The sequence below is a fragment of the Cryptomeria japonica genome, chromosome 1 (assembly GCF_030272615.1).
Source record: "Cryptomeria japonica chromosome 1, Sugi_1.0, whole genome shotgun sequence".
NCBI lineage: Eukaryota > Viridiplantae > Streptophyta > Pinopsida > Cupressales > Cupressaceae > Cryptomeria > Cryptomeria japonica.
Window position 1 is genome coordinate 635,533,473 of NC_081405.1, and position 25,775 is coordinate 635,559,247.

General features: G+C 40.3%; 1 protein-coding gene across 8 annotated transcripts in view; it reads right to left on the minus strand.

The window, feature by feature from the left end:
* Positions 1–25,775, minus strand: part of LOC131042463 (uncharacterized protein ycf20) — a 41,134-nt gene that overhangs the window by 8,435 nt on the left and 6,924 nt on the right. For 2 of the 8 annotated variants that reach the window (XM_057975752.2, XM_057975748.2), the window contains exon 2: positions 7,002–7,178. The exons of 2 other annotated variants lie outside the window; for them this stretch is intronic. The gene's annotated coding sequence lies outside the window, so the exon portion shown is untranslated. The remainder of the gene's footprint in view (positions 1–7,001; positions 7,179–25,775) is intronic. 4 more of the 8 variants (XM_057975753.2, XM_057975749.2, XM_057975751.2 and 1 more) reach the window with 2 other exon arrangements.

Here is a 25,775-nt window from a genome sequence, read left to right on the forward strand (position 1 = left end):
TTGTGATCAGTTTTGATCACAAACCGTCCGCCTACTAAGTATGATCGGAATTTGGCCAATGCATGCATTATGGCCAACATCTCCCTGTCATAGATAGAATAGCTCCTCTCAACACCTCGGAGCTTCCTACTCTCGAATGCAATGGGATGTTTCTCCTGCATCAATACTGCCCCTATCCCATCACCTGAAGCATCACACTGAAGTTCAAATGGCTTCGTGAAATCTGGTAGAGCTAAAACTGGACAAGATGACATCACTTGTTTGAAGTGGTCAAAACATCGCTGCGCTGCTTCTGTCCATACGAAGGCTCCCTTTTTAGTGAGGTCTGTCAAAGGTGCTGCAGTCTGTGAAAACCCCTTAACAAACCTCCTGTAAAACCCGCATAAACCAAAGAACCCCTTAAGTTGTGTGAGGTTCGTGGGAGTAGGCCAATCTACTATAGCTCTAATCTTTTCAAGGTCTACTCGAACTCCATCTGCACTAATAATATGCCCAAGGTATAGTAATTCTGTCATACCAAACTCACACTTAGACTCCTTGGCATATAAAGACTCTCTCTCTAGGATAGATAATACCTCCTCCAAATGCTGTGAATGTTCCTCCCAGGTCTTACTGAAGACCAAGATGTCATCAAAGAAGATCAAGACAAATCTCCTCAACTGCTCCCTGAATACCTGGTTCATACAACTCTGAAATGTAGCGGGTGCATTGGTTAGTCCAAATGGCATAACCATAAACTCAAAGTGGCCATAGTGACATCGAAAGGCTGTTTTCTCAATGTCCTCTGCTCTCATCCTGATCTGATGGTATCCGGATCGCAAATCAATTTTGGTGAAGAAGCATGCCCCATGCAACTCATCAATCAACTCATCAATCCTAGGAATGGGATACCTGTTTTTAATTGTTTTCTTATTTAGTGCCCTGTAATCGATGCACATGCGCATTGTCCCATCCTCCTTCTTTACCAAAACTACAGCTGAAGCAAAGGGGCTTTTGCTAGGCCTGATGTGCCCCATTTCCAACAACTCCTTAATTGCCTTCTCTATCTCATCTTTATGTTTCTTAGGATGACGATAGGGAGTGATCATCATTGGTTTGGCTCCCTCCTCGAGCTCAATAACATGCTCTGCACCCCTGTCAGGAGGAACCCCGTGAGGAATATCACTGAATACCTTGGCATGCCTGTCAAGAATCTCCTGTATATCTGATGGATGACTCTTCACCCGAGGCTCCGGTGAAGTTGGCATAACTAAGCACTCTGTTGCCCACTCTATGTCATTATGTCGAAAAAGTCTCTCCATTCTCTTCAAAGAGACTACCCTGCAACTCCCATCTGAAAGTCCCCTGAGAACAACAGTCCTACCCTCATGCTGAAACCTCATTTCCAACTTCGCTAGGTTGAAAGTGAACTCAACCAGCGATGCCATCCATGTCATACCGAGGATGACGTCGTAATCTCCCATGTCCACAACGTAGAAATCATCCTCCAACTCATAGCCATCTCCAAATCTAATGTGAAGATTTGACACCTTCTGAGTACATAATAGCTTTTGGCCATTAGCCACCATGACCCTAAAACCATCATGCTCCTCTGTCTGTAAACCTCTCCTGGCTACCAACTGTGTATCTATAAAGTTATGTGTAGCCCCAGTGTCAATGAGAGATATCACTTTCTGCCCCTGGATAGTACCCCTGACCTTAAATGTGATTGCCTTTTGGGCCCCTATCAAGCATGCCAACGATCTATCATCCTTAGGAATGCTGCTCTCCTCTATCATGTTACCCTCATCTGAATCGGAGTGCTGATCCTCCCCCTCTGACTCTGACTCCTCTGCTGAAAAATACTCCATTTGATTTGCCTTAGCCTTGAGAGGGCATTTATGAGATAAGTCCCAAGGCTCTCTACACTGGAAGCACAGTTTCTTCTTTCGAAGTTCATTCAAGGTTTCACTGTCTAGTTTTTTTGATCCTTCTTTGGGTTTGTTATACTCTTTCTGAAATGGTTTTTTGTCTTTGTCCTTGCGGTAGGAAGAATCTGTTGAATGGTATTTTCCTTTGTATACCGAAGGGGCTAAATCTCGTGCCTTTTTAGTTGCTTCTGCTAAGGTGAGTGGATCATGTCCCTTCACCCAACCACGTAATGGATCAGCAAGCCCATCACAAAATAACACCACCAATCTCCTAGGAGAGATATCAGTAACAAGTACAGACAAACGCTAAAACTCGGCGATGTAAGCATCCACTGACCCTGACTGTTTTAACTGTGCTAGCTCCTTGAAATGTAACTCGGGATCCCTAGTGTCAAATCTCTCAATCAATCTTTCTGTGAATTCCTCATAGGATGTAATCTGATTATGCCCCAGAGTCACCATGCCATGATGCCACCATTCATGCGCAACGCCGTCCAAATGCATAGCCGCATACTTGATAGCCTCATCCTCAGGCATAGGATTTAGCTGCAAGTATGTATCTACCTTCTGCACCCAAGCTCGTGCAGTCATCTTCCCTGAAGCATCATAATAAGGCAAGGAAAGTTTTCCAACTTTCTTCCTCAGCTCAAAATTCTGATTCCTCCCTCCTGCTCTAGGCATATGTCTCATCCTCAAGTCCATATAATCTCTGAGGGAAATGTCTGCCTGAAACTCGGGTCCACTGGCCTCCCAGTCCCTCCTGAACTGACCCTGTAACTCAGTAATCTGCGGTTCGTTCACTGGTTGAACCGGATCCCTAGGTGGAAAGGTGGGTAGAAGAGGTCTTGAGCTCGCTGTTCGAGTTGGGTGTGCAATGTGTCTAAAGTTATCCGCCTCAATTCCATTGTTGCCATGTCCATTATTACCATTAATGTTATTCTCAGGGCCATTGTTGTTGCCTCGGCCTCCATTATTATCATTGCCCCTATTGTTATCGTTTCCCCCATTGTTATTGTTTCCATTGTTGGCCTCACCTGGATTAATATTAACGCCCATCTGTCTAGCCATAAGCTGCAACATCATGTCCATTCGCCTATTCTGCTCCTGCTGCATACGCTGCCCTTGCTCTAACGTACCCAACAACTGTCTGAACATTACCTCCCCCTGATCTGGAACGATATTCCTCTCATCTCGGTCACCCATACTGCTGTCCTGATCGAAGAATATTTCCTCTATGTCTGTATGATTGGATTCTATGTCCACCTGCACGGATGAACTAGACTGCTCACTCTGACTATCCGGATTTCTATTTTATCTGGCCCTGGTATTGCGAAAATTATAATGCCCCTGTCGCATGCTCAATCATACATTCTGGACCTGTTTTATTTCTGCAATATGTTTTGGTGAAAGTTTCCCACAAGATGGCAGAATCTTCTGCTCTGATACCACTGTAGTGGACACCCTAGAATGCCCCAAAACTAACCCCACTGCTGATAAGAATTTAGTCAAACAGTTTGCAGCCAACTCCTTATTCCTCCGTTTAATGTTTCAATGTTTTTTTTTTGTTTTTAAGTCTTTGCACAGGTATGAAACCACATAACATGAACTAAAAAGAATTTACAATAATAGGCAAGCTGGAAATTGAACTACTGCTGTTATAATATTATTTCCAGAATTAACAAAAATCAAATACATAGCAGGTTATTTTCAACTCACTAAATACTCCAGCATTCTGACATAATGTTCCAACCAAAGTTTCTAATTCTGCTGCTACAGTAACATGAATAGTGCTGCATGAATAGTGCCAGGTGAATAGTGCCGCGTGAATAGTGCCAGGTGAATAGTACCCGCGGGAATAGTGCCGCGTGAATAGTACCCACGTGAATAGTGTCGCGTGAATAGTACCCGCGTGAATAGTGTCGCGTTAATAGTACCCGCGTGAATAGTGTCGCGGCCTGTAGCTGGAAATGCAACCAAATAATGCTGCTGCTTGTAGCTGGAAAAGCACCCAATCTGCCTGTAAATGAAGCTGATAGCAAAGGATTCCAAAGGCCAAACCCCAAGGGAATGACGTCTAGAATGTCACAAGAGAGGATAGACGTCCTCTAATGCCAAGAACGGATCTGCAACTCACACACCAAATTCTTCTCATATTCCACCTCCCCAATGAAGCCACAAAAGCTCCCTTTTATTCTTTCTCCAAGGGGCGACCCAACTCACTCAAGCAATGTGGGATAAAACATGTTCAATATAAAACATATTAGAATATTCACTTATGTCTCCCTTGGTTGCCCCTTTGATTTACACATATCTCCATGAAATAAATATTAAAGTAACACTTTAATATTTTACAATTAAATTAAATGTTACTTTAATAAAACTTCAGGCATTAAAATATATTAGCAATCGGACTCCGAATAGCGTGAGTGATAACTCGTCGGAAAGCTCTCGCCAAGGAGTATCAAATCCAATCACCAAAACTAGCCCCCGTTGTGTCCTGCTGACTTACTAAAAATAGTAAGTATGCCTGAAACTAAGTAAATCAACTTCGTTTTGGCCCAAACTGGAAATGACTAGGCCAAAACACTCCAGGATCCCTTTAAACCCTTCGTTAGCCCTCGGGACCATGTAGAGCTAGGCTAACGCACATATACTTGGTCAATCTGCTAGAGTGGAGACATTACATTGTGGGAATGCTGTAGTAAGTTGTAATAAGCTGTAGAGAGCTATGTGTGAGCTTGAGAGTACAAGAGAGCCTAGAGAGAGAGAGAATTACCAAAAAATGAAAGATAGATTTAAAAAATGAGAAAAGGAAGGAAAAGAAAGGGGCTAATGAGCTATTTAGAATCATTCTGAGCTGTTCTCACTAACCTGGTAAGGTGACAAGTGGGAAAATGCTCAAAAACGGCCTTCAAATGACAAATTATCACAAGACACTAATACTATGCGCAGACATCAGTGCTAAGCATTAGTGCCCAAAGTGACCAGACAATTTACACTAAAAAATAACAAGAAACAAGAAAAACATAGTTAACGCAAAAGTGACACAGAACAGTTACTATTAGAAAGGAGGCCTTAGCACCTTGAGAAGAAAAAGGCTAATGCAAGGGCTGAAATGAGCCTACAAAAACACTAAGGGAATGGACACCAAAGTGGACACAAAACATAGGTGAAATTGCAAGGGTGTGCAATTTATGATACTACACTGAGATATATCCCATCTATTGTAACTCGAGAGGATAATGAAGCTTTGCTTGCTCCTTTCACTAGGAATGAAATAAAAAAAGTGGGTTTCTATTTGGGGGAAAATATCCAAAAGTTTTGGCATCTAGCGAGGGTGGACATTTGGGAGACAGTAAAGGAATGTAGAAAAAGAGGCAACATGATAAGAGGATGGAACTCAACTTTCTTGATGCTCATACCCAAGGTAAAAAAAACTCAAAATATTGTGATGATTATAGACCTATAGCACTGTGCAGTAAAATTCACAAAATTGTCACTATGACCATAGCTCTAAGATTAAAAAAAAATTTAGATGGTTTTATCTCTAAAGAACAGAGCAGATCTTTTTGCAGGAAGTCATATTTTAGATGAGATAGTTGCTGGTAACAAAGTCATTAACTCGATCAAGCAAAGGAAAAAGGAGGGCATCTTGATAAAAGTTTATATGAATAAAAGCTTATGATAGGGTGTCATGGATATTTTTGGATTAGATTTTAAGAAAGTTGAGATTCTGTGGTGCTTGATGCGATTGGATCAAGAGTTGTGTCTCGATGGTGTCTTCTTTCTTGATAAATGGTCAATCATGCAATTTGTTTGAAGCCAGGAGGGGATAGAAACAAGGGAACTCCCTCTCTCCATTTCTCTTCCTCATAGTTGTGGAGGTTTTAGGGAGTGCCTTGAAGGAAGACGTGGCTAATAAGAATATCAAAGAATTACAAATATCTTCAGGGATCAAGAACATCACTCATCTGAAATTTGTAGATGACACTCTTTTGTTTGGGGAAGCTATAGCTAGGTAAGCAAGGAACTCCAGAGGAATTATGGATCTGTATGAGAGGGTGGTTGGGCAAAAAATAATTGTTGCTCAAATTCATTAATGAGACATAGCAAAGAAGTGAGCTCTGTTAAGTGATAGGTAACGTAGGACTTCTATCCCCATGCTTTAGCCTGTGTTTTTGTTCTTGCACCTATTCCATGGATGTAAAAAGGCAAGGATAACGGTTCCAAAGGTCCAAGTGTACCACACATGCTAAATTTGATGCCTTCACTCTCAGTTGGAGACAACTTTTATACTTGGCTCCTATCTTCCCAGAACTCAATGCATGGCTGACACAAATTCAAGAGGAACATAAATATTAAACTATTACCAGGGTCTGTTTTTGCTCTACCAAGAAACTAGTTGATCTGGAGCAATCTGCCCATAGATAATGCTCAAATATAGACATCTTTATGCTACACAATAATTAAAACCACAGGGAACAATACTAATCACTTGCTGCTGTAAAACATAGACTCTTCAGATGCATCGAATATCAAGTTACTCTCTTTTTTTGGACACCCATAAGCCAGCATTGAAAGATAACAAAGATATAAGTGTAAGCTTCTAGGGCAAAAGAGGGTAAAATTAGGCTAGCAGAAAGCTACACTGTAAATGTGTCTTGTGAATAAGAATAATTAAGGTGAATATAAAAAGAAATTAGCATCAAAAAATTTTTTCCATGGAGGTCCAAACGAAGCACATTTGACTGTTAAAGGGCCTCTAAAACTACCTAGAACATACAGGAGATACTGATTATTTGTAAGTTGTGGCTAATAGAGAAGAAATTTTGATACCAGAAACAATAGTTTGCTCAACTTTATGAATGTCATTTAATAATAGTTGTGATGTCCCTTATGCGATAGTTAGTTTCAGATTTCCTATTGCTATACTCAAGTTTAAGCATATTTTCCCTACTTTTCTATGGAAGTAATTAAAAGACTAGCTGCAAGTGAATAAACTTCATGAACTTAAAGATCATTTTAAAACTTGTCTCCTATGCACCCAGAACTCATTGCATGGTTTTCATAAGATCAGGAGAAATAAATAACTGTACTTGGCTTATGATTATGTGCTCCACCCAGAGATTAGCTAATTTTATGCAACCTGCCTATGGACATGATTGGTGCACAGAGATCTCAACACTTCACTATGCTTCAAAGTTTCAAACCATAGGGCACTTTACCAATGGCATGCTGCAGGACAAAAGATTCCTTTACTGCACCCACCTGCAAATGATAAAAAAGATTAATAAGGTCTTTCAGTAATAGTTATTGCAATTATATGCAAGTCACTCACTTCTCCATACAAAGGCAGAAAGGGCAAAAAAGAATAATATATGACAAGGTAGTAAGAGTTGATACGCCTGGGAAGCACAATTCTGAGCGATTTCGGAGGGAACTATGGCAAAAGTTTAAAAAAAGTAAAAAAAAGAAAGAAAAAAACTAATATTACAACAGATCAACATTTAGGATGTGCCATTCGATTGTATCAATGAAAATAGAAAAAAGACATCCCACACAAAATAAGCATGAGAGGACTCTTCTTGTTAAATGACATTGGAGCGTCAAGAAGCTAGCAATGGGCAATGATAAGCATGAGAGGACTCTTCTGTTTCATGGATTTCAAGAAAGCCTTTGACACAGTACCTAGAAGCAAGTTATGGAGCAGGTTGGAGGAACTTGCTATACTGGACAAATATAGAGCGGTAGTCCATAGATTGTATGTGCAGGTCCAAGGCAAAACTAAAACAGAGTAAGGGCTGTCAAACTCCTTTGCAAGTGGTATAGGAGTTAATCTAAGTTGCCTATTGTACCCCAATTTGTTACATATTGATATGCTGGAAGAATAGATAGAAAGGGGGAGAAGGTTTACACTTAGCTAGCTTCATGATGAGACTTCTCTTCTATGCTGATAAGCTCATCCTGATAGGGAAGACAACTCAAAGCTTGCGAAAATATTTGAACAGCCTGCAATCCTTGTAAAGAAGTACTAGAAAAACATCAACAAAAGTAACTATCTCATTCTTATCCACTTGGTGAGAAAAGGAACATTTAAAATCCAATTAAGGGAACTCCCCTAGAGCGAGTTAAAAAAATGCAGATGTATTGGGCCAGTTTTTCAGAACAAACTTAGATAGTATTGAAGATGAAGAAAATAGGTGGTGGATCAGAGCACATAACATTACAAAATAGATGTATAAACATGGAATTATGGGGTTAGCAGACCTGTGAATGGATGTGAGCTGTAGGTCAATGATGCATAAGATTGAAATGGAAAAAAATAGAGAATCTGTAAAAGTTTAAATTACAAATAATTTCATGATTAAGGCATCAGTCACATGCAATATTCTGCTTCCATAGAATCAGGGCTTGAGTTTCAGTTCTGTTCTGGTCAGCATAGATCTTTTGTTGGTTCTATGCGTGGTGTAGATTGTCCTTGAGTGTGTTCATAACATCGATGTTTTTCTGCACAAAGTCCTTGGCCCCTGGTACAGCTTTCTTGGAGGATCAAACTTCCAAATGAGGTTGCCTCGTATCCATACAAGACCTTGAATGGGCTCATTCCTATCGACATGTGATGGGTGGTATTATAACAATACTCCCCAAGGTGTAACCATCTGATCCACGCATTTTGTTGTCTCTTGACATAATTTCTTAAGAATCCTTCCACCCATTTGTTTACAATCTTTGTTTGTCCATCAGTTTGGGGATGATAGCTTGTGCTTAGTGTGAGTTCAGTCTTTGCTAGAGGGAAGAGTTCTTGCAAAAATAGGCTAAGGAACCAATTGTCTCTATCACTAACAATGTTTTTAGGGAGGCCATGCAACCTGAAAATTTCTTTGAAGAAAACATCAGCGACTTGAGGCACCTTATAATTGGTGGATATTTCCATGAAATATGCATATTTGGTGAGGCGATCCACTACTACATATATGCAATCTTTGTCATGCACTTGTGGAAGTCCGGTTATGAAGTCCATAGAAATACTCTCCCATTTTTTGTTAGGAATAGGTAGTGGTTGTAGGAGGCCTGCTGGATGGGTTTGTTCCGCTTTGTTCCTTTGGCAAGTTATACATTCTTGAACATGTCTAAGGACATCTTTCTTGAGGCCCTTCCAAGAGTATTTCTCTCTTATTTATTTATAAGTTTTGTAGTACCCTTGGTGGCCTGCTAAAGGATTGTCACGGTACTCTCTAATGATTTATCTTTCATTTTTGAGTTTGGCACAAGGAATACCCTATTCTTGTATAGGATAAGGTCTTCCACTACCTTGTATTCTTCATTTGGTATTCCCTTCTAGGATATCATTGGATTGCAGATCCTTGGCGTACTCGGCAATAATGGTGTTCTTCCAGTCTGCAAAGATGCTTGCTATGGAGCATAGATGGGGTCATCATGAAAGCGTCTTGGCTACAACATTGTTTCTTCCCTTCATGTATTCGATATCAAAGTCATAAGCTTGTATTTTTCTCACCCATTTCTGTTGTCTAGCATTTAAATCTCTTTGGTTTAGGAAAAATCTTAAACTATAATGATCAGTTTTCACAATGAACCTCCCACAAACTAGGTATTGTCTGAATTTAGCTAAGGCATGCATGATTGCTAGCATCTCTGTCATATATGGAGTAGCTTCTTTTGGCTTCCTTTAGTTTTCTGCTCTCAAAGGCTATAGGATGTTTGTTTTGTATCAATACAACTCCAATGCCTTCTCCAAAGGCATCACATTCTAACTCAAATGGTAAAGAAAAGTTTGGGATTGCTAGGACAAGATAGGAGCTCATGACTTCCTTTAGTCTCTCAAAAGTTTGTTGTGCTTTTTCATTCCAAGTGAAAGCACCCTTCTTGGTCAAGTCGGTCAATGGGGCTGTTAATTTTGAGAAACCCTTGATGAATCTTTGATAGTAGCTATAAAGCCTCAGAAATCCTCTAAGGTGTGTTAGGGTCCTTGGCTTTGGCTAGCTTCTTATGGCTTCAATCTTCTCCTCATCAACATTGACCCCTTGAGCACTAATCTTGTGTCCTAGGTATAAGATTTCCTCCATCCTAAATTCACACTTGGACAGTTTAGCAAATAAAGATTGTTCTTCAAGTATTTCCAATACTTCTTCTATGTGTCTTAAATGTTCTTCCCAAGTTTTTCTATCGATTAGAATATCATCAAAGAAAACTGAGAGAAATTTCCTTGGTTGTTTTCTAAAAATGTGGTTCATACATGATTGGAAGGTGGCAGGGGCGTTTGTTAGGCTGAATGGTAGGACAAGGTAATTAAAGTCCCCATAATGGCATCTAAAGGCTGATTTAGGGACATCTTCTTTTCTTACCCAAATTTGATGGTATCTAGAACATAGATCAATTTTTGAGAAGTATACTACTCCATGGAGTTTGCCGATTAGCTAATCAAGCCTAGGGATGAGGTATCAATTTTTGATGGTCTTTTAGTTAAGTGCTCTATAGTCAATACACATTCTTAGGGTGCCATCCTTTTTCTGGCTAGCACAACTGAGGAGGCAAAAGGGCTAGAGCTAGGTTGGATATGTCCCATCTCTAACAACTCTTTTATGGCTTTCTCAATCTCTTCCTTATACTTTTGTTGATAGCGGTAGGGTGTGGTAATAACAAGTTTTGCCACTTCCACTAATTCAATGGGGTGCTTAAAGCCTCTCTTTGGAGGAAGACCCAGAGGAATGTTGTCAAATACCTTCTTACGTCTTTTTAAGATTCGTTGTATATCAATGTGAATACTTTTGCCTTGGGAGGACTTGTCAAGGATCATGCATTGGGCAACCCATTCCCCTTGTCCATGTCTAAAGATCCTTTCCATTTTCCTGGATGAAACCATCCTTGGCAATCCATCGGATAGTCCTCATAAGAGAACTTCTTGCCCATTATGTTGTAAACACAATTCCAATTTTGGAAAGTCAAGGGTGAGACGTCCCAAGGAGTGTCGCCATGGGGTGCCCAAGATCACATTGGCATCTAATTTTATAACATAGAAATCTTCTTTGATGGGATGCTTTCCCAAGGTTATCTCTAGTTGTTGGATTTTCTTGATGCATTGAGCAATAGATCCATTAGCCAAGGCTACCTTAAAGCCCTTAAAGTTTGTTGTTTCTATTTTCATTCCAGCAACTGATCTTTCGTCAATAAAGTTGTGAGTTGCCCCACTATCAACAAGGACGATTACCTTTTATCCTTTTAGAGTACTTCATATTCGAAAGGTTTGGTGTTTGGATGCACTTGAGTAGCGGCTATGGTTCCTTGTTCTTCTTCATTGCATTTTCTTCTCTTATTAAGGTCTTCTTCTTCGTACCCCCATGCTTCCTCGTCGGAAGGTGCCTCTATATTATGTGCTTGGCTTGTTTTCCCACATATATGACCTGATCCCATTCTTCTTTGCACTTGTAACACAAGTTTTTCCTTTTAAGGTCCTTTCAGTTGCAAATATTTCCATGCACCCATGTAGCTTTGCACTTAAAACACAACCTTTTTTCTCAATTTTGTTCTTGATTACAAACATGTCCACACTCCCATTTTCCTTTGCAATCAAAGCATAACCTTTTCATTCGACGATCTTCTTGGTCATCTTTAGAAAGAAATGTTATTTTACGCTCGTCCTTTCCATAGAAGTGTTTATCTTTTGGTGTCACAATTTCAGAGTAAATTTTTTCCTTTGCTTTAGTGGTGTCAAGTCATATGACTTTTAAGATTGCACCTTGGAGACTGGTAGGATCAAAAGCACTCACTAGGCCCCAAATGGATTCTGATAATCCCTCAATAAACAAGTATGTGAGCCTCTTTTCAGTTATTCTAGGAACCATAAAGGAGAGCTTTTGGAATTCTGTCACACAGTCCTCTATGAGTCCTCCTTACCTTTATTGTGTTAATTCTAGTGTTACCCAAATACGTGTATCCACCCTAAAGGCACACGTTCTGAAAACGGAAACAGTTTCAGGGACGGGGGGGCGGCCGGAAATGTTTCCAAGCTGTCCCCGATCTAGTAAAATTTTCGGAAACCATCCCAAAGACTCGAAAACGGTCAACGATTTCGTTGGAGACCGTTGACCGTCCCTGAGATAGCTAGGGACAGCCAAGCCATCCCTGATCGTCCTAGGAACAGACGGCCGTTTCCAGTGGCAGTGGCATTTCAAAACCATTTTTTTTATAAAATTTATTTTCTATTGCAGCGATATTTATTATCAAATTTTTTATTTTAATGAAGCGATAGTCATAGCGATAAATTTAATAAAAAATATCGCTGCAATAGGTATGAAATATTTGCAAATTTTTTATTTTAAAAATTTAATGAAAGCAATTTAAAAATTTAATGAAACTTCATATGAGCATAAACTTCATTAAGCGAAAGCAATTATGAAAGCGATAGCGATATCGTATGAAGTTCAATCATCCTCTTCAAGATCATACTCTGACTATCATAAAAGAATTAAAACCACAAAGATATAAGCATGATCATGGTTTCAAAGGAGTTATTAGTTTAGGTTTCCATCAACATATCACTAGCTCTTGGAATCCTTGAACATGTTCGGAAAGACAGCAATTTGAATATAAAAGACTCCTAATTGGTGTGCATCTGATGCATTTCTTGTTTCACATGGACCTATATTTATTTTAAGTGGAAGGCATTTTCAGCTGATAGCAACTCAACTGGTACAAGTTCAGCAAGACATTCCCACATTTCAAACCACTGTTTTAGAAGTAAAATCTAATGTTTGTGTGGATGGTGAGGAAATTGATCATTTTTTACTATGGCCTAATTGTCTATAATATTGACGGTGTGGTTTTGTTTTTTCTTCCTATTATAGAAACTGGATGTGCTTTACCATGTTTTTGCATTTCAGTGTCATTTGATTTTGAAGGGTGGGATGAAACATTACAGCCTGCGTCATACACAATGGAGTAAAGAATAATAAAAAACTACTTGTGTTATTCATTATCTGCATTGCAACAAATTACAAAACATAAATGGAATTTATTCACACAAGATCAAACAAACAACTGAAATATCAGCTGTTATTTGATTTTTTTCTTTTACCTGTCTGAATTTTGCAACAGTGGTGTGAGATATTACAATAAAATTAAAGAAACATGCGTACACTTAGATTTGATGAAGCTGTGTATTACAATATTTCCTCCAATTATAGGATTTTGAAATTTATATCAGTTAGCAAATCATCACAATATTCAAAGTCTTTCAATAAGACTTTTTCTAATGGTAATAGCTTTTATTCTTCCTAGAATTCATCTGCAATACTCAAAAGTACACACGAAGGTAATCAATTTAAATGTATGTGTGTTGAGGTTTCCAGCATCATAGCTAGAGAAAGACTCTTCCATCATTATCATTATGGGTCACATAATAGCTTTTCACTATTGTTCTCTACTTTTTTTTTGCTATAATATAAGAGCAGCTTATATCTTTGTGGTTTCAATTCTATTATGACAGTCAGAGTATGATCTTGAAGAGGATGATGAAACTTCATATGATATTCGATGAAAGATCATTGATTCAATGATTTTAGATTTAGAATCTAGATTATGATTTATAAATGTTATAATTTATTATGTTGCTATGATGAATGTTTACTGTATTACAATATATATATAGCCGTCCCCTACCATCCCCTACTCTGGGAAAAAAAACCGTCCTCGAAACCCGTCCCCCTGTATCGGAAACTCAAGGTAACATAGGTTAATTCTTTGAAATAACTCTCTGGATGCTTTTGATCAAATCTTTCAATGAGTTTGTTGGTGAAGTCATCATAAGATGTTATGTTTTGATGGCCTTGTGTAACCAAACCATGGTGCCACCAATCATGAGCAACCCCTTCTAGATGGAGGATGGCAAATTTGATGGCATCTTCTTCCATCGTGGGGTTAAGAGATAGGTATGTATCTAATTTTTTAATCCATGAGTAAGCGGTGACCTTCCTTGACCCATCAAAATTTGGAAGAGTTATTTTGACTACTTTGTGATGTAAGATTTTGTTAGGTTGACCCCTTACCCTTCTAGGGTTAATTCTTGATCCTAGCTCACAAAACTCTCTAAATGGAATGTTTCTCCTAGTTTCAGGGTCAAGTCTTGACTATGATTCGACAAGTTCCTCTAAGTTATGATTTGGTTCATTAATTTCTTCTTCTCCTCTAGTTGGCCCTCCTCTAGCTATAAAGGGGGGTCTAGTTACCCTTGGAGTTGACCTTTAGTGGTGGTCTATCATTTCCAAAATGATTTGTAGTTGGCATCCCTCCCATTGGTTTGGTTGGGTCTAGGATTATTGTTGTTCATATTTTGGATGGCTTGGAGAAGTAGTTGTGTTGTTCTCTCATTTTGCTCCATGAGGGCATGAGTTGTTTGTTCGTTGTGCTCCATAAAGGTCCTCAAATCGTTTCCCATTTGTTAACTCATTGTATTGTTTTGAGTGGAGTTATGGGTGAGTGTAAGTTTCTTCCTTTCCCTTTCCAATGCTCTTTGAGCCCTTTGATTAAGTTGCATCAACTATCTTTTGTCCCTTAGGCTGGCAAGAATGATGTTCTTATACCAATTGTAATGTCCCCTTTTGGGAGGACCATGGATTTTGCCCTAGAATCACAAATTTAATTGAAATAAGGAATGTAATATAGTTATCAACATAAACCCTTGTTTAGATCCTGCAACTATGTTAGATAATATTGGAAATATAATTCATAAGATCCTGTTGTGACCATTTCACACATCGCCCCATTAAAATGGGGACCCCCTCTTTTTGCTCGTTTTTGCTCGCCTTTCTCTCTGCTTTTTAGGATTTTGGTTTAGTGTGCCAGTTGTCTGGACTAGGGTCGAGCCTTAGGGTTTCCGTTTCTGTGTTTTCAAGCCAGAGTCCAGTCCGTCTTGAGAGCCTTTTGAGCTTCCTCCCGTAGGATGCAGTTTTGAATAAAGTGAATTCGCCAGAGGCTAAGTGAGTTGGTCTAGTTTCAGTCGGAATTTTGAATGCAAACTCCCATTTTTGTCTAAGTGTGAATGATGGGATTTTTTATTTTTGTCTGACTGAATGATTTTGACCAAATTTTGAAAATTTCGATAATTGATCCCGGACATTGGAAATGATTTGTTTTTGCCTTGTGAAGTGATTAAACTCTTGAAATCATGATATTTTGGCCTGAAGAAGCAAAATCGCTCCTGTCCCTCAGTGAAGGACCAGAGCTTATTTTTCAAAATTTTACTGTCTCTGCAGGATCAAGACAATTTTAGGATTGGAAGTGATAAAGGGAGGCATGTTCTTTCCGTTGAATATAATTTGAAGAATTTCACAAACACGGAAATGTGCCAGGAGCAAAAATCGCTCCTGTCCCTCAGTGAGGGACCGGAGCTTAAAATCCAGCATTGCCTTGTCCTTGCAAGATTTCAACAATTTCGCGATTTGAGGAGAACCAAGGAAGTGCATTTTATCAGTTGAATATAATTTGAAAGCACTAACATGAGGAAAACTTGGCCTAGAAACTAACTCGCTCCTATCCCTCAGTCAGGGACCAGGGCGAACTTGATGTTAGCTCCTGTCCCTCTCCCAGGGACCAGAGCGATTTTCCTCATAGGGCAGAATTCGAGCGAAGATCAAGTAAGTTTTGAGTTTGAAGCAAGTAAAGGAGGTGTAACGAACTTGTTGAAGACAAATTGAAGATTGCAAGACGCCTGATAAACTCCATATTGGCCTAGGCGCTCCTGTCCCTCAGTCAGGGACCAGAGCGATCTCTTCCTTAAATCAATTTCTTGCCAAGTTAGAACGAACTCCAGGCCAAAGATGAATAAAAGGGGGCACAACGAGTCCATTGAAGATAATTTTGGAAGTTAGGAAAGTGTGATTGGGCCTACAAGTGCAAGTTCGTTCCTGTCCTTCAGCCAGGAACCAGGGCGAAATATTGGTTATGTTGCCTTCCTCCCAGGTTTAAATCACTCCAAGTCAAAAGTACAAAGTGGCAATGACGTTTGAGGTGTCTCGACGAAGAATGAAGTTGCAAAGATCGCCAAGGATGAAGGATTTGCACTAAATGCCCAGGTTCGCTCCTGTCCCTCTCCAAGGGACCAGAGCGAAATATTCAAATATGTCCAAATTTAGGTTGCCGCTCACATTTCAAGTGTTCGAAAGGGAGTAAAGAACATCATTTTGCGCCTTGGAGACAATTGCAAGTCAATATGATGAATGAATTACACTATATGCTCAAGTTCGCTCCTGTCCCTCAGTCAGGGACCAGAGCGAAATCTCTATAAAGGCTTAAGTTTTGGATGTTGATCACGTTTCAAGTGTTCAAGAAGGACCAAAGGACATCGTTTTATATTGTGAAGGCAATTGCAAGTTGATAAGAACAAGGATGCGCCCAAGACACCAAAGTTCGCTCCTGTCCTTCAGTGAAGGACCAGGGCGATATTCACTATATTGGCCATTTCTTTCGAAAACTATGTCAAACCAAGGTCGTACAAGGTTGCAAAAGGTTAAAGTGTCCTTAAGATGATGATGTGTAAAGAAACCAAACGTCAAAGGGTGATCAAATTGAGCCAAGAAGCTAAATCGCTCCTGTCCTTCAGGCAAGGACCAGGGCGATATTCATGAAATCTATCATTCGTCCCACAAGACTACGTCAAGCCAGGGTACACAAGATCGAGCACGTCATTTGGAAGGCGATGAACAAGAAGCCAAGGTGTAAAAACGACAAATTTAGGCTAGAGCACAAAGTTTGCTCCTGTCCCTCACCAAGGGACCAGGGCGAAAACCATTCAAACATCAAAATGCCTTGTTAAGGACGAATAAAGTAGGCGTGGAATGGAGGGATGACGTTGTTACTTGCCTCATGATGAAGATTGGTGATCGAAGAAGCTAGGATCAAGGAGAAAACACAAGGTTCGCTCCTGTCCCTCACCAGGGGACCAGGGCGATATTAACCTTAGGAGACATTCATCCACAAAATCAAGTCAATCAAGCTCGAGTTTCCCAGCGAAAATGCCAGTTTCAACGTGGAGATGAAGATTTTAAACAAAAGAATCAAGACTAAGATGATAATTCGCTCCTGTCCCTCAGTCAGGGACCAGAGCGATATGGTTTGTATCTTTCCACCTCTCCAAATTTTGGCGCTAAAACATTTTTTTTGGATTTTATTAAATGCTAAAAATTGATAAAATTTGAATATTCAATTAAATAGCATTTAAAAATAGCGCATGGCATTTAATTAATTATTTGTTGCCTTTAAAAAATCAAAAAAATTAATTATAAAGGCATTAAATTAATTAATTATTAATAAAAAGTGGGGCGCTTGGGGTTTATTTGTTTTATTTTACAAAAGTCGGCCTTTAAATTTATTTAAAATTTTGCTTGTAATTACCAAGTCGGCCTAGAGGTAAATGAGAGGTAAGCGCCTATAAAGGGAAGGTGAAAATTTCATTTTTTTTAATCATCATTTGAACCTTCATTCATATGCGATTTTGGAGAATAAGGAGAAGTGCGAATTTAGCAAAGGAAGTGGTGCGAGCATCATCAAAAGGGGAGTGCGAACCTTAGTTAGAGTTGAGCGAATTTGCTATCATCAAGACATTGAAGACTCCCCCCCAAAGGTGGCGAAGTTGCTAAGGAGGACGTTCATTTGAAGAGAGAAAGGATCACGTTGAAATCTTCCAAACTCCGATTTTGCCTAGGCAAATTTCCTTGTTTTGCTTTTTAGAGTTAAGCTCTCAAGAGAGGTATGGCAATGATCCCTTGTTTTAATTTTGAATTTTGATCGTCATAGCCTTAATTTTTGAATTTTGAAATTTTGAATTTCAATAGCTCAATCGTTGTTTAGGAAATGATAACTCAAGGACTTATCATGAAGTTTCCTAAAATTAATCTTTGATCTAATCTATGATTATACATTGCAAAATCTATTACTTATTATGAAATGTTGTGTAGGTGATACAATGGCGACCCCGAAGGCGGGAGCATCCACCAGTCGTCCAGCTCTCATGAAGGAAGATCAAAAGAACGAAGAACTGGAGACCAAGATCGTGTCTAAGTGGAGCAACATTGGAGATACCAACTTGGGCAACTTCAGTACGAAGAAGTTTCGAGAGGTCCCTTACATTGGCAAGCCATCACCTGTCGCCAGGAGGATAATTGAGAGTGGCATCATTAAGGCGGTCGGCTTCCCTCCAGCAATACAGTGCCATGAGTTGATGATCGAGTGCGCTCGTCATTATGATCCACAATCCAAAACGATCGTGTCTAAGGAGGGAAACACTTTAGCTTATCTGTCAGAGGAAGCTATAAGTGAGGCTTTCCATCTTCCAGAGCACAGAGATATGGTCTACAAGAGCATAGAAGGAGCCAGGTCCATGTACGAAGATGATCCAGATGCTTGCCTAAGCATCATCAACAAGAACTGGTTACTTAAGAGTCGTCCTCGCCTGAGCAAGATCCCGAACACACCACATAGGATCGATTTCCAGGAGGAGTACAGAGATTTGATTACAATGCTCAATCGAGTCACAGGAGCTCCTCAAGCCTTCTACTTTGAGAAGTGGATGTTCTACTTCATCCAAGTGATAGTTCAGGGAAAAGGAACAATTCATTGGGCTAGAATGATTAGCCATTGCTTGGACGTACAGTTAAGGAGACTCAAGGCTACCAAGTCCTTCCACATGAGTTCATATGTCATATATGCCTTGATTAGGAGCTTTGAGTACGCAGGACTACCTCATAGAGGAGTGATTGGAAGAGGACCCGGTGAGGTCAGAGTTTGTGATTCCTATGTTCACTTGCATCATCCACCAGGAAGTAATTACAAGTTAGTTAATGATACCTTCACGATGAACATCACGAGGACGTTGCGAGGTGGGATTCACAATAGATTATCTCAAGATGCACAGGAACTAGTAAAGAGGTACGGTGTTTGGTTTATCCAATTTCCGAAATTTACTTATATCAGAGTTCATGGATGTCCTTCACCTCCATACATGTTGCCGAGATATCCGACAGACAGAATAGTGTTACTCGAGGTAACAAGACAGTTGGCAGCTTATGCGAAGGCATTCAGACACAGACATGGAAATGGAGTTCCAATACCTATCATCTTAGGCAATTCAGTTGAGGTATGTCCTAATGCTTTAGCCATGGATGACGCAGAGAAGGAGTTAGCTTTGTATTCTTTTTCATTCTTTGCTTTGAGAGAAAGCTTTGATCCACATGGATATATAGAGGAGACAGTCGGTAGGAAGTTTAAGCATGAGTTTCAGATAGAAGATTTTATGATGAATCTCTTAGACGATCTTGAAGTTAAAAGAAAGATGCATTCTAGATTGCCTTTGGATTTCATCAGGAAATGCAAGATTTACAGAGTGGCCGACCAAGCTCAGGACAGTGGCAGACATCTCCAGTCATCCTATGATCGAGAAAGCAAATCAGTAAGGTTAGATTGGAATGAGCCCGAGGTTGTGGATCTTGATGCTTTGATGGCTCCAATCTTGTCTTGTACTTGCAGATGGGTTCATGTGCAGCATCAGAAGTTGAGAGAGCAAGGCATAGCTATGACTTTCACTTTGGAAGAGAAACCAGTCGAAGGTGGAGCTAGTGTAAGCGAAGGCAATCCTAATCCCAGAAATACAAATGAGGGCAACCTTCGAAGTGCAAGTGAAGGCAATCTCCATCCAAGAGGCTCAAAGAGGAAAGAAAGACCTGAGAAGAGAGAATCTTCCAAGAAGAAGCAAGAGGCCAACCGAGATCGTTCATCCGGCACATCTTCTCGACAAGAGAAGAGGACACTTGAAGTGGAGGAGTCTATGGAGTCAATGGTACAGAATGATAAAGAAGGACAGGCACCTCAAGGGTCACCAAGTGGATCTCTCCAAGATTATGAGCTACATGAAGACAGGAACAATGACGAAGTAACCTCTCCTCCCAGAGAAGAAGAAACATTGCATAAGGAGATACAGGTTAGAGAAACAAGATCGGCCATTCCAGATTGGTTGAAGGAAAGATTAACAAAGGTAATTGTGATCGAGGATGAGGACAATGTGATTGATTTAGAGAGCCTTGTCGGACATTCCCAGGAAGTGACAGAAAAGAGGAAGGCTACCAAGATGTCCAAGATGATTAGAGATGAGACTGGATCTAGAAAATTACAGATAGCTACACCGGCCGTGGACAAGTATGAAGGTGAGATCCTAGCAGAGGAATATGATATAGAGACATTTGAGCTAGGTCCATCTACAGCTGAACAGACGATGGATGATGCCACCGATTCATTTGAGGCCTTGAAAGACAAGCTTAGAGCAGAAATGGAGAAGAATAGGAAGCTTGAGAGAGAGGTCGGTGCATGGAGAACATATTTCAGCCATCTCAATCAGCCTTTAGGACGTCAGGATCCAGCAAGATCACCCATACAGGCACTTCCCCTTCAATCAATTGGTGAGGCAGAGAGATTCAGGAGTATGGTCCAGCGTATGAGTACTTGGATGGACAAATCTCATACAGTTGCCGTAGAATTTACAACAAGGATGATGAAGACTATTCATAGGGCTATCCAGGTTCTTGAGATTATCCACAACTTGATGATAACAGTAGCTGCTTTTGCTCATACCAAAGAGGTTATCATTCCTGTCTTGCGAGTAATCAGACAAACATCGAGGAAGGTCTTAGCGCAGGAAAAGATCATGGATGGAGGACCTCACAGTTTGCTTCAGTGGTCAACCTTACTCCAGATGAAGGAAGTTCTCTTCGAGGACATCAGTACTAGGTGCAATCATGTTGAGGAGGTTATCAACCCGATCCAGGACAGAGTATTTGAGGTACTACGTACCATTCTTGGCAGGAGGATCGAAGTTGAGACAGATGTGGATTTGCAGGAATTGGAGGATAAAATTAAGGTCATCTTTTGCAAGGACGCTAATGTTATCACAGATGAGCAACAGGACCAGATGTTTGCCACCATGCTCCTGATTGAGAAGACTAAGGAACTTGAACCTGAAAGGGACGCTACTCTTCTCGAGGCATTTGATCAGGTCATCCACTTGGAAGAAAGAATGAAGAATCTTCCCGAGATTCCAATTGCTGAAATCGAAGGAATCGTGTCTAGATTCATTGCATATGCTAAAAATGAGCATTGGAAAGGGAATAGGATTCTAGATGAGAGGTTGTTATAGATGACATGGCACCTTAATTATCATTGGTTTATGTCTCCTAGATTTTCGTGCCAAATTTAATAATTGGCTATGCATTTAATGTTGTGCAATAAAAGGGGAACTTTTGTAATAAAACCCTAATTAGGGTTTAGGTGTCATAATCTTGGCCATTGATCTTCTTTAGATCTGGACCGTTCATTGTAATTGAGGATGCTATTTATACCCTCATTTCATTTCATTTTGTAATAAGGAAAAACTAGAAAATTAGAGAGAGTTAGAAATTATTGAGAGATTAGAGTTTAGAAGCAATTTACTTTTGTAGCAAGATTGAGTTTTGAAGAAAGAATTCAAACAATTGTTGTATATGATGGCTTTGAGATCAATGAAATATTGAAGTTATGGTGTTTTGTTGCAATTCTCTTGGTTATCTTCATGGTTGTTCATTTTTCTTGAATCATTCTCAATCAAAGTAGTGTGTTAATTCGAAGGACAAAGTGTTGGACTTGATCTTTGGTAGGATTCGCTTTCCAAACCACTAGCTTCTTGCTGATTGTAGGAACGCCTTGCGTGGTCGACTGGAGATATTTGAATCGTTTAAACCTTCAATCATTGTTGTATCTTGGATATGTACCTTCGTGGTAGTGTCCTTGATCTTTGATGTATTGAAAAATCATTTGTTACCTTAGAAGATCGCATCAATTTCAATTGAGTTGTTAATTTATGGCAATATTGAAGTTGGTAGAATCTCACCAAGTCTTGTCCACATTGAGTCATTCTTAGGGTTAGACTAGATTAGACATCTTGCAAACCCTATCCTTTTGATTTTTTTGAAAAGCTTGTTTAGTTTAGCAAAATCTTCGGCAACGTAAGGCCCCTTGATGACACAGCAATCACAACGACCACTGGTGGTTATCCACACGTAGAGACCCTACTAAAAAGAACATTGGAGTCATCCTAATTGATCCTTCTTGCGATATCTTCAGCAGTTAGCGACTTTATTCAAGAGAGGATAAGATGCCTTTGGGTATTTTATTCTGTGTATGATTGTGTACAAAATACACGTCAACAGAATTGGCGCTAGAAGGAGGGCCCTAGTTTCCGAAGTCCGAAAATTTTGGAGAAGAATACATTCCTAGCACAATCATGAATCACGATGGTGTTGCCACATGAAGGATTGAATCAAGTAGTACAACCAAATTTGCAGATAGGCAACACTCAAGAAGATATTATTTCAGGATTGAATCGTCTAGCGTGGAACGTAAGGAGAAGTCCGATTGAGTACAACAGAGTCAGAATCATCTTGGGACAAGAAGAAGATAGAGCCGAGGAACATTGAAGGGTCGCAGCTAGAGAACTTCGCAATCAAAGGAATCTACAATAATCTTCGCAAGACTTCACGCTGGATCGCATCGGTTCTTTCTCGCCCGAGAAACATCAAAGGTTATTGAGGTCGACACTAGGCATCAAGAATCTAAGTGAACTTCAGTTTACTTCAAAGGCGAAGCGAGTCAAAAGAGAGGACACTCCTAAGGAATTTGAACTAAGATTGGAGGAATCTCCTGAGTCATCACAAGTTCTTCAAGAACAAGTACAAGCGGCGATCCAATCAAGTATCCAGGCAATTTCTCAGACAAAAGGCCAAACTAGTTCATCAAGTCCCGCTTCAAATTTTCAAGCCTCGAAGAGTACGATGGCTCACCAGGCTCCGCCTCCTCCTCCTCCTCCTCATGTGCTTAATGGCGCAACTTGGCTAATCAACAATCCATCACCATTGGAATTTGCAGTCTATCATGATATGCCAAAGAATCCAGAGCATTTATGTTCCAAGTTCAATGTCAGTGATTTCCATCGCACAGCGGAAGATCATATCAAGATGTTCGAAGACCTTCTTCGTAACAGGCGAATCGAATATGGAGATGTAGCATGTAGGCTTTTCCCCTACTCATTGGGAGAAGAGGCATACTTTTGGTTCGTTCACTTGCCTACAGGGTCAATTAGGACCTGGGACGCAATGAAAGATGCATTCATTGCAAAGTTTGGTATACCAACTACACCAGCTGAGTTATATAGACAATTTGTGGAAGTCCGAAGGAGAGAACATGAGCCTATCACTTCTTTCAACAACAGGTTTCACCGCGCATACACGATGTTACGACACCCTTATCTCATTGCGGACCCAAGGGAAATTTACTATGGAGCTTTAGATCATCTCACTGCTATGTTTGTAAGGACTCATCCGACCCCGAATGATCTAAATGCAGCGTATGCAAAGGCTATTGAAGTTAGTAAGCACATGGGACAGAATATCACCGGGCCACTACTGCACATGGGACCTGTCGCAGCACCGAACCAGATGCAGGCAGTTGGAATGGCATTGGCTAACCAGAATCCAGTTATGAATCCGATTCCACAAGTAACATACTCAAACGCACAGCCTACAAACCAGTTGGTCCTTCACCCTGGAGTCCCAATTTCCCAAGCTCCACCAGCACAACCTGTATACCTGCAAAATGCCACAAGCTCGTTAAGGACACAAGAAGAAAAGGACGAAATGAAAGAGTTGATTGAACAAGTCAAGAAACTATCAACCGAGGTAACTCACCTGAGGAACCAGAATAATCAACTCCAAAGTATGCAAAGGATCAACCATGGCCAACATACGAACAATCAAAATTTCCAAGGAAATAACAATCAAAGTTTCAGAAATAATTATCAAGGAAATAATAACCAAGGCTTCCAGAGGAGACCATGGAATACTGCTCCCAACAACGGAAATGTGGTGACGCCACTAGATAACCCACCTAATTCACAGAATCAAGAAAATCCTTCCACCAGCAAAGTGTTTCTAGCAGAGGCGGCCTTGTCCAGTTGGTGTAGACTCCACAATACAAACCAACATTCCGAGTTACAGTGTCCTGAGTTCAAGATCGCGGCTGACATTTTCCAACAGGAGATGCGTAGCACTGATCCACCTGAAAATCCGCCCACGACAGGATACGAGATGGTCCCAACCACGCAGTACGGTCAAGCCATGATTGTTGAAAGCTGCAAATATTCACAAGAAGAGGTTAATCAAGCACGAAATGGGAGATTTCCACCAGAATCTGCTAATGGACCAATGGTACCTCCAGGATCCCAGTTCCCACCGGCATCTGCAAATGGACCTATAGAAGACTCAGAGTATTATTTTCCACCATTGAACAACAGTGTCTTAGTCGAAGGGATAAAAGAGGTATTTCACCAATCTTCGGGAGGTGTGAACCAAAGGGTTTATCACAGAAATCAGAGGAATCAAGAGCCCCTAACTACATCAATTCCTCCGAACAATTTCGCTACTCCTCCCGATCCCCAAGCCAGCAACAATCCGGAGTATCCGCAAAACACACAAGAATACAGACAAAGGAATATTACACCCCCCGTAGGCAATGAAATGAAAAGATTGGCCGCGTTGGTGTTAGATGAACTCAAGAAAGTTAAAGTTAGTCTACCACTCTACGAGTTGCTCAAAGTGTCAGAAATCAAAAATGCAGTAATCAATAGTTTGAGTGAGTCCAGTACGGTAAGGTCAAATTTTCAAGACTCGACCAACAGGGCTCAAGCTACCATCAATATGACCCAAGAGGAAGTTAATAACCAAGGACAATCCGAACAAAATGAATGCATGGTCCAGACCATAACCTTCCCAGCTAAAAAGGAAGACATGTTAGAAGGAAAGGTATTACTCAAAAGGGGCGAGACTAAGAAAACTCAGCCTACTGTCAAAGAAGGCCTCGCCACTAGCCAGATTCTTCCAGAAAAGGAAGTCGCAATTAAGAAAGATGTGGTCAAGAAAGGGAAATCTTCAAACAAAACCGATCACTCAAAAGAGGAAAGCTTAGCAAAGGATGATCATTCAAAGGTCAATGAAGTGAAACATCAAGAACCCAGTGAAGATTCTTCAGCCCCTTCTCAAGGAAAAGACGAGCCGGCCCCGTTCCTGCTATCAGTTAGAATTTTCGAGAAATTATTGCACAACTGCCTGTATGATTCAGGAGCTTCCAGTAATGTGATGCCCCTGGCTGTCTGTCAAAGACTAGGAATAACTCCCGCTCCTACCAAAAGAAAGGTCACCCAGCTAGACAAGACAGAAGTTCCAGTCATGGGCGAATTGAACAATATCCACATGCAATTGGCCGCAGACCCAAGAGTTCAAAATTTCATAGATATTTCAGTGGTGGATATCCCTGATTCATATGGGATGCTTCTGAGTAGAGATTGGTCACGGAAATTGAATGGATATGTGTCGACTGATTTCGCACACATGTGGTTACCATGGAGAGGAGTCCCAAATCAAATCAAGATTGATAGCACTCCAAGGTTGAGACTTATGATAACCGAGTACGGGGAAGACAATGAGGTCCTATTCTTAGAGTCCGATCTGGGGACATACAAGCCTAAAGTAGAAGAAATTTTGATGATACAAAACATACAAGATGAGGATGGCCAACAAGAAGTAATAGAATCTACAGAAATTGTCGTTGAAAGTGATCAAGGATCTGACCAAGAGGATGATGGAATGTTTGAAAATTTCAGGAGATTCGTACATAGAAACATACAGCAAAGTGTGCAACTTGGTAACTTAGCATCCGTCCGGGATTTGCTCCTTCCAAATTGGTGTAGAATTCACAATGTCGTCCATTCAGAACTATCGT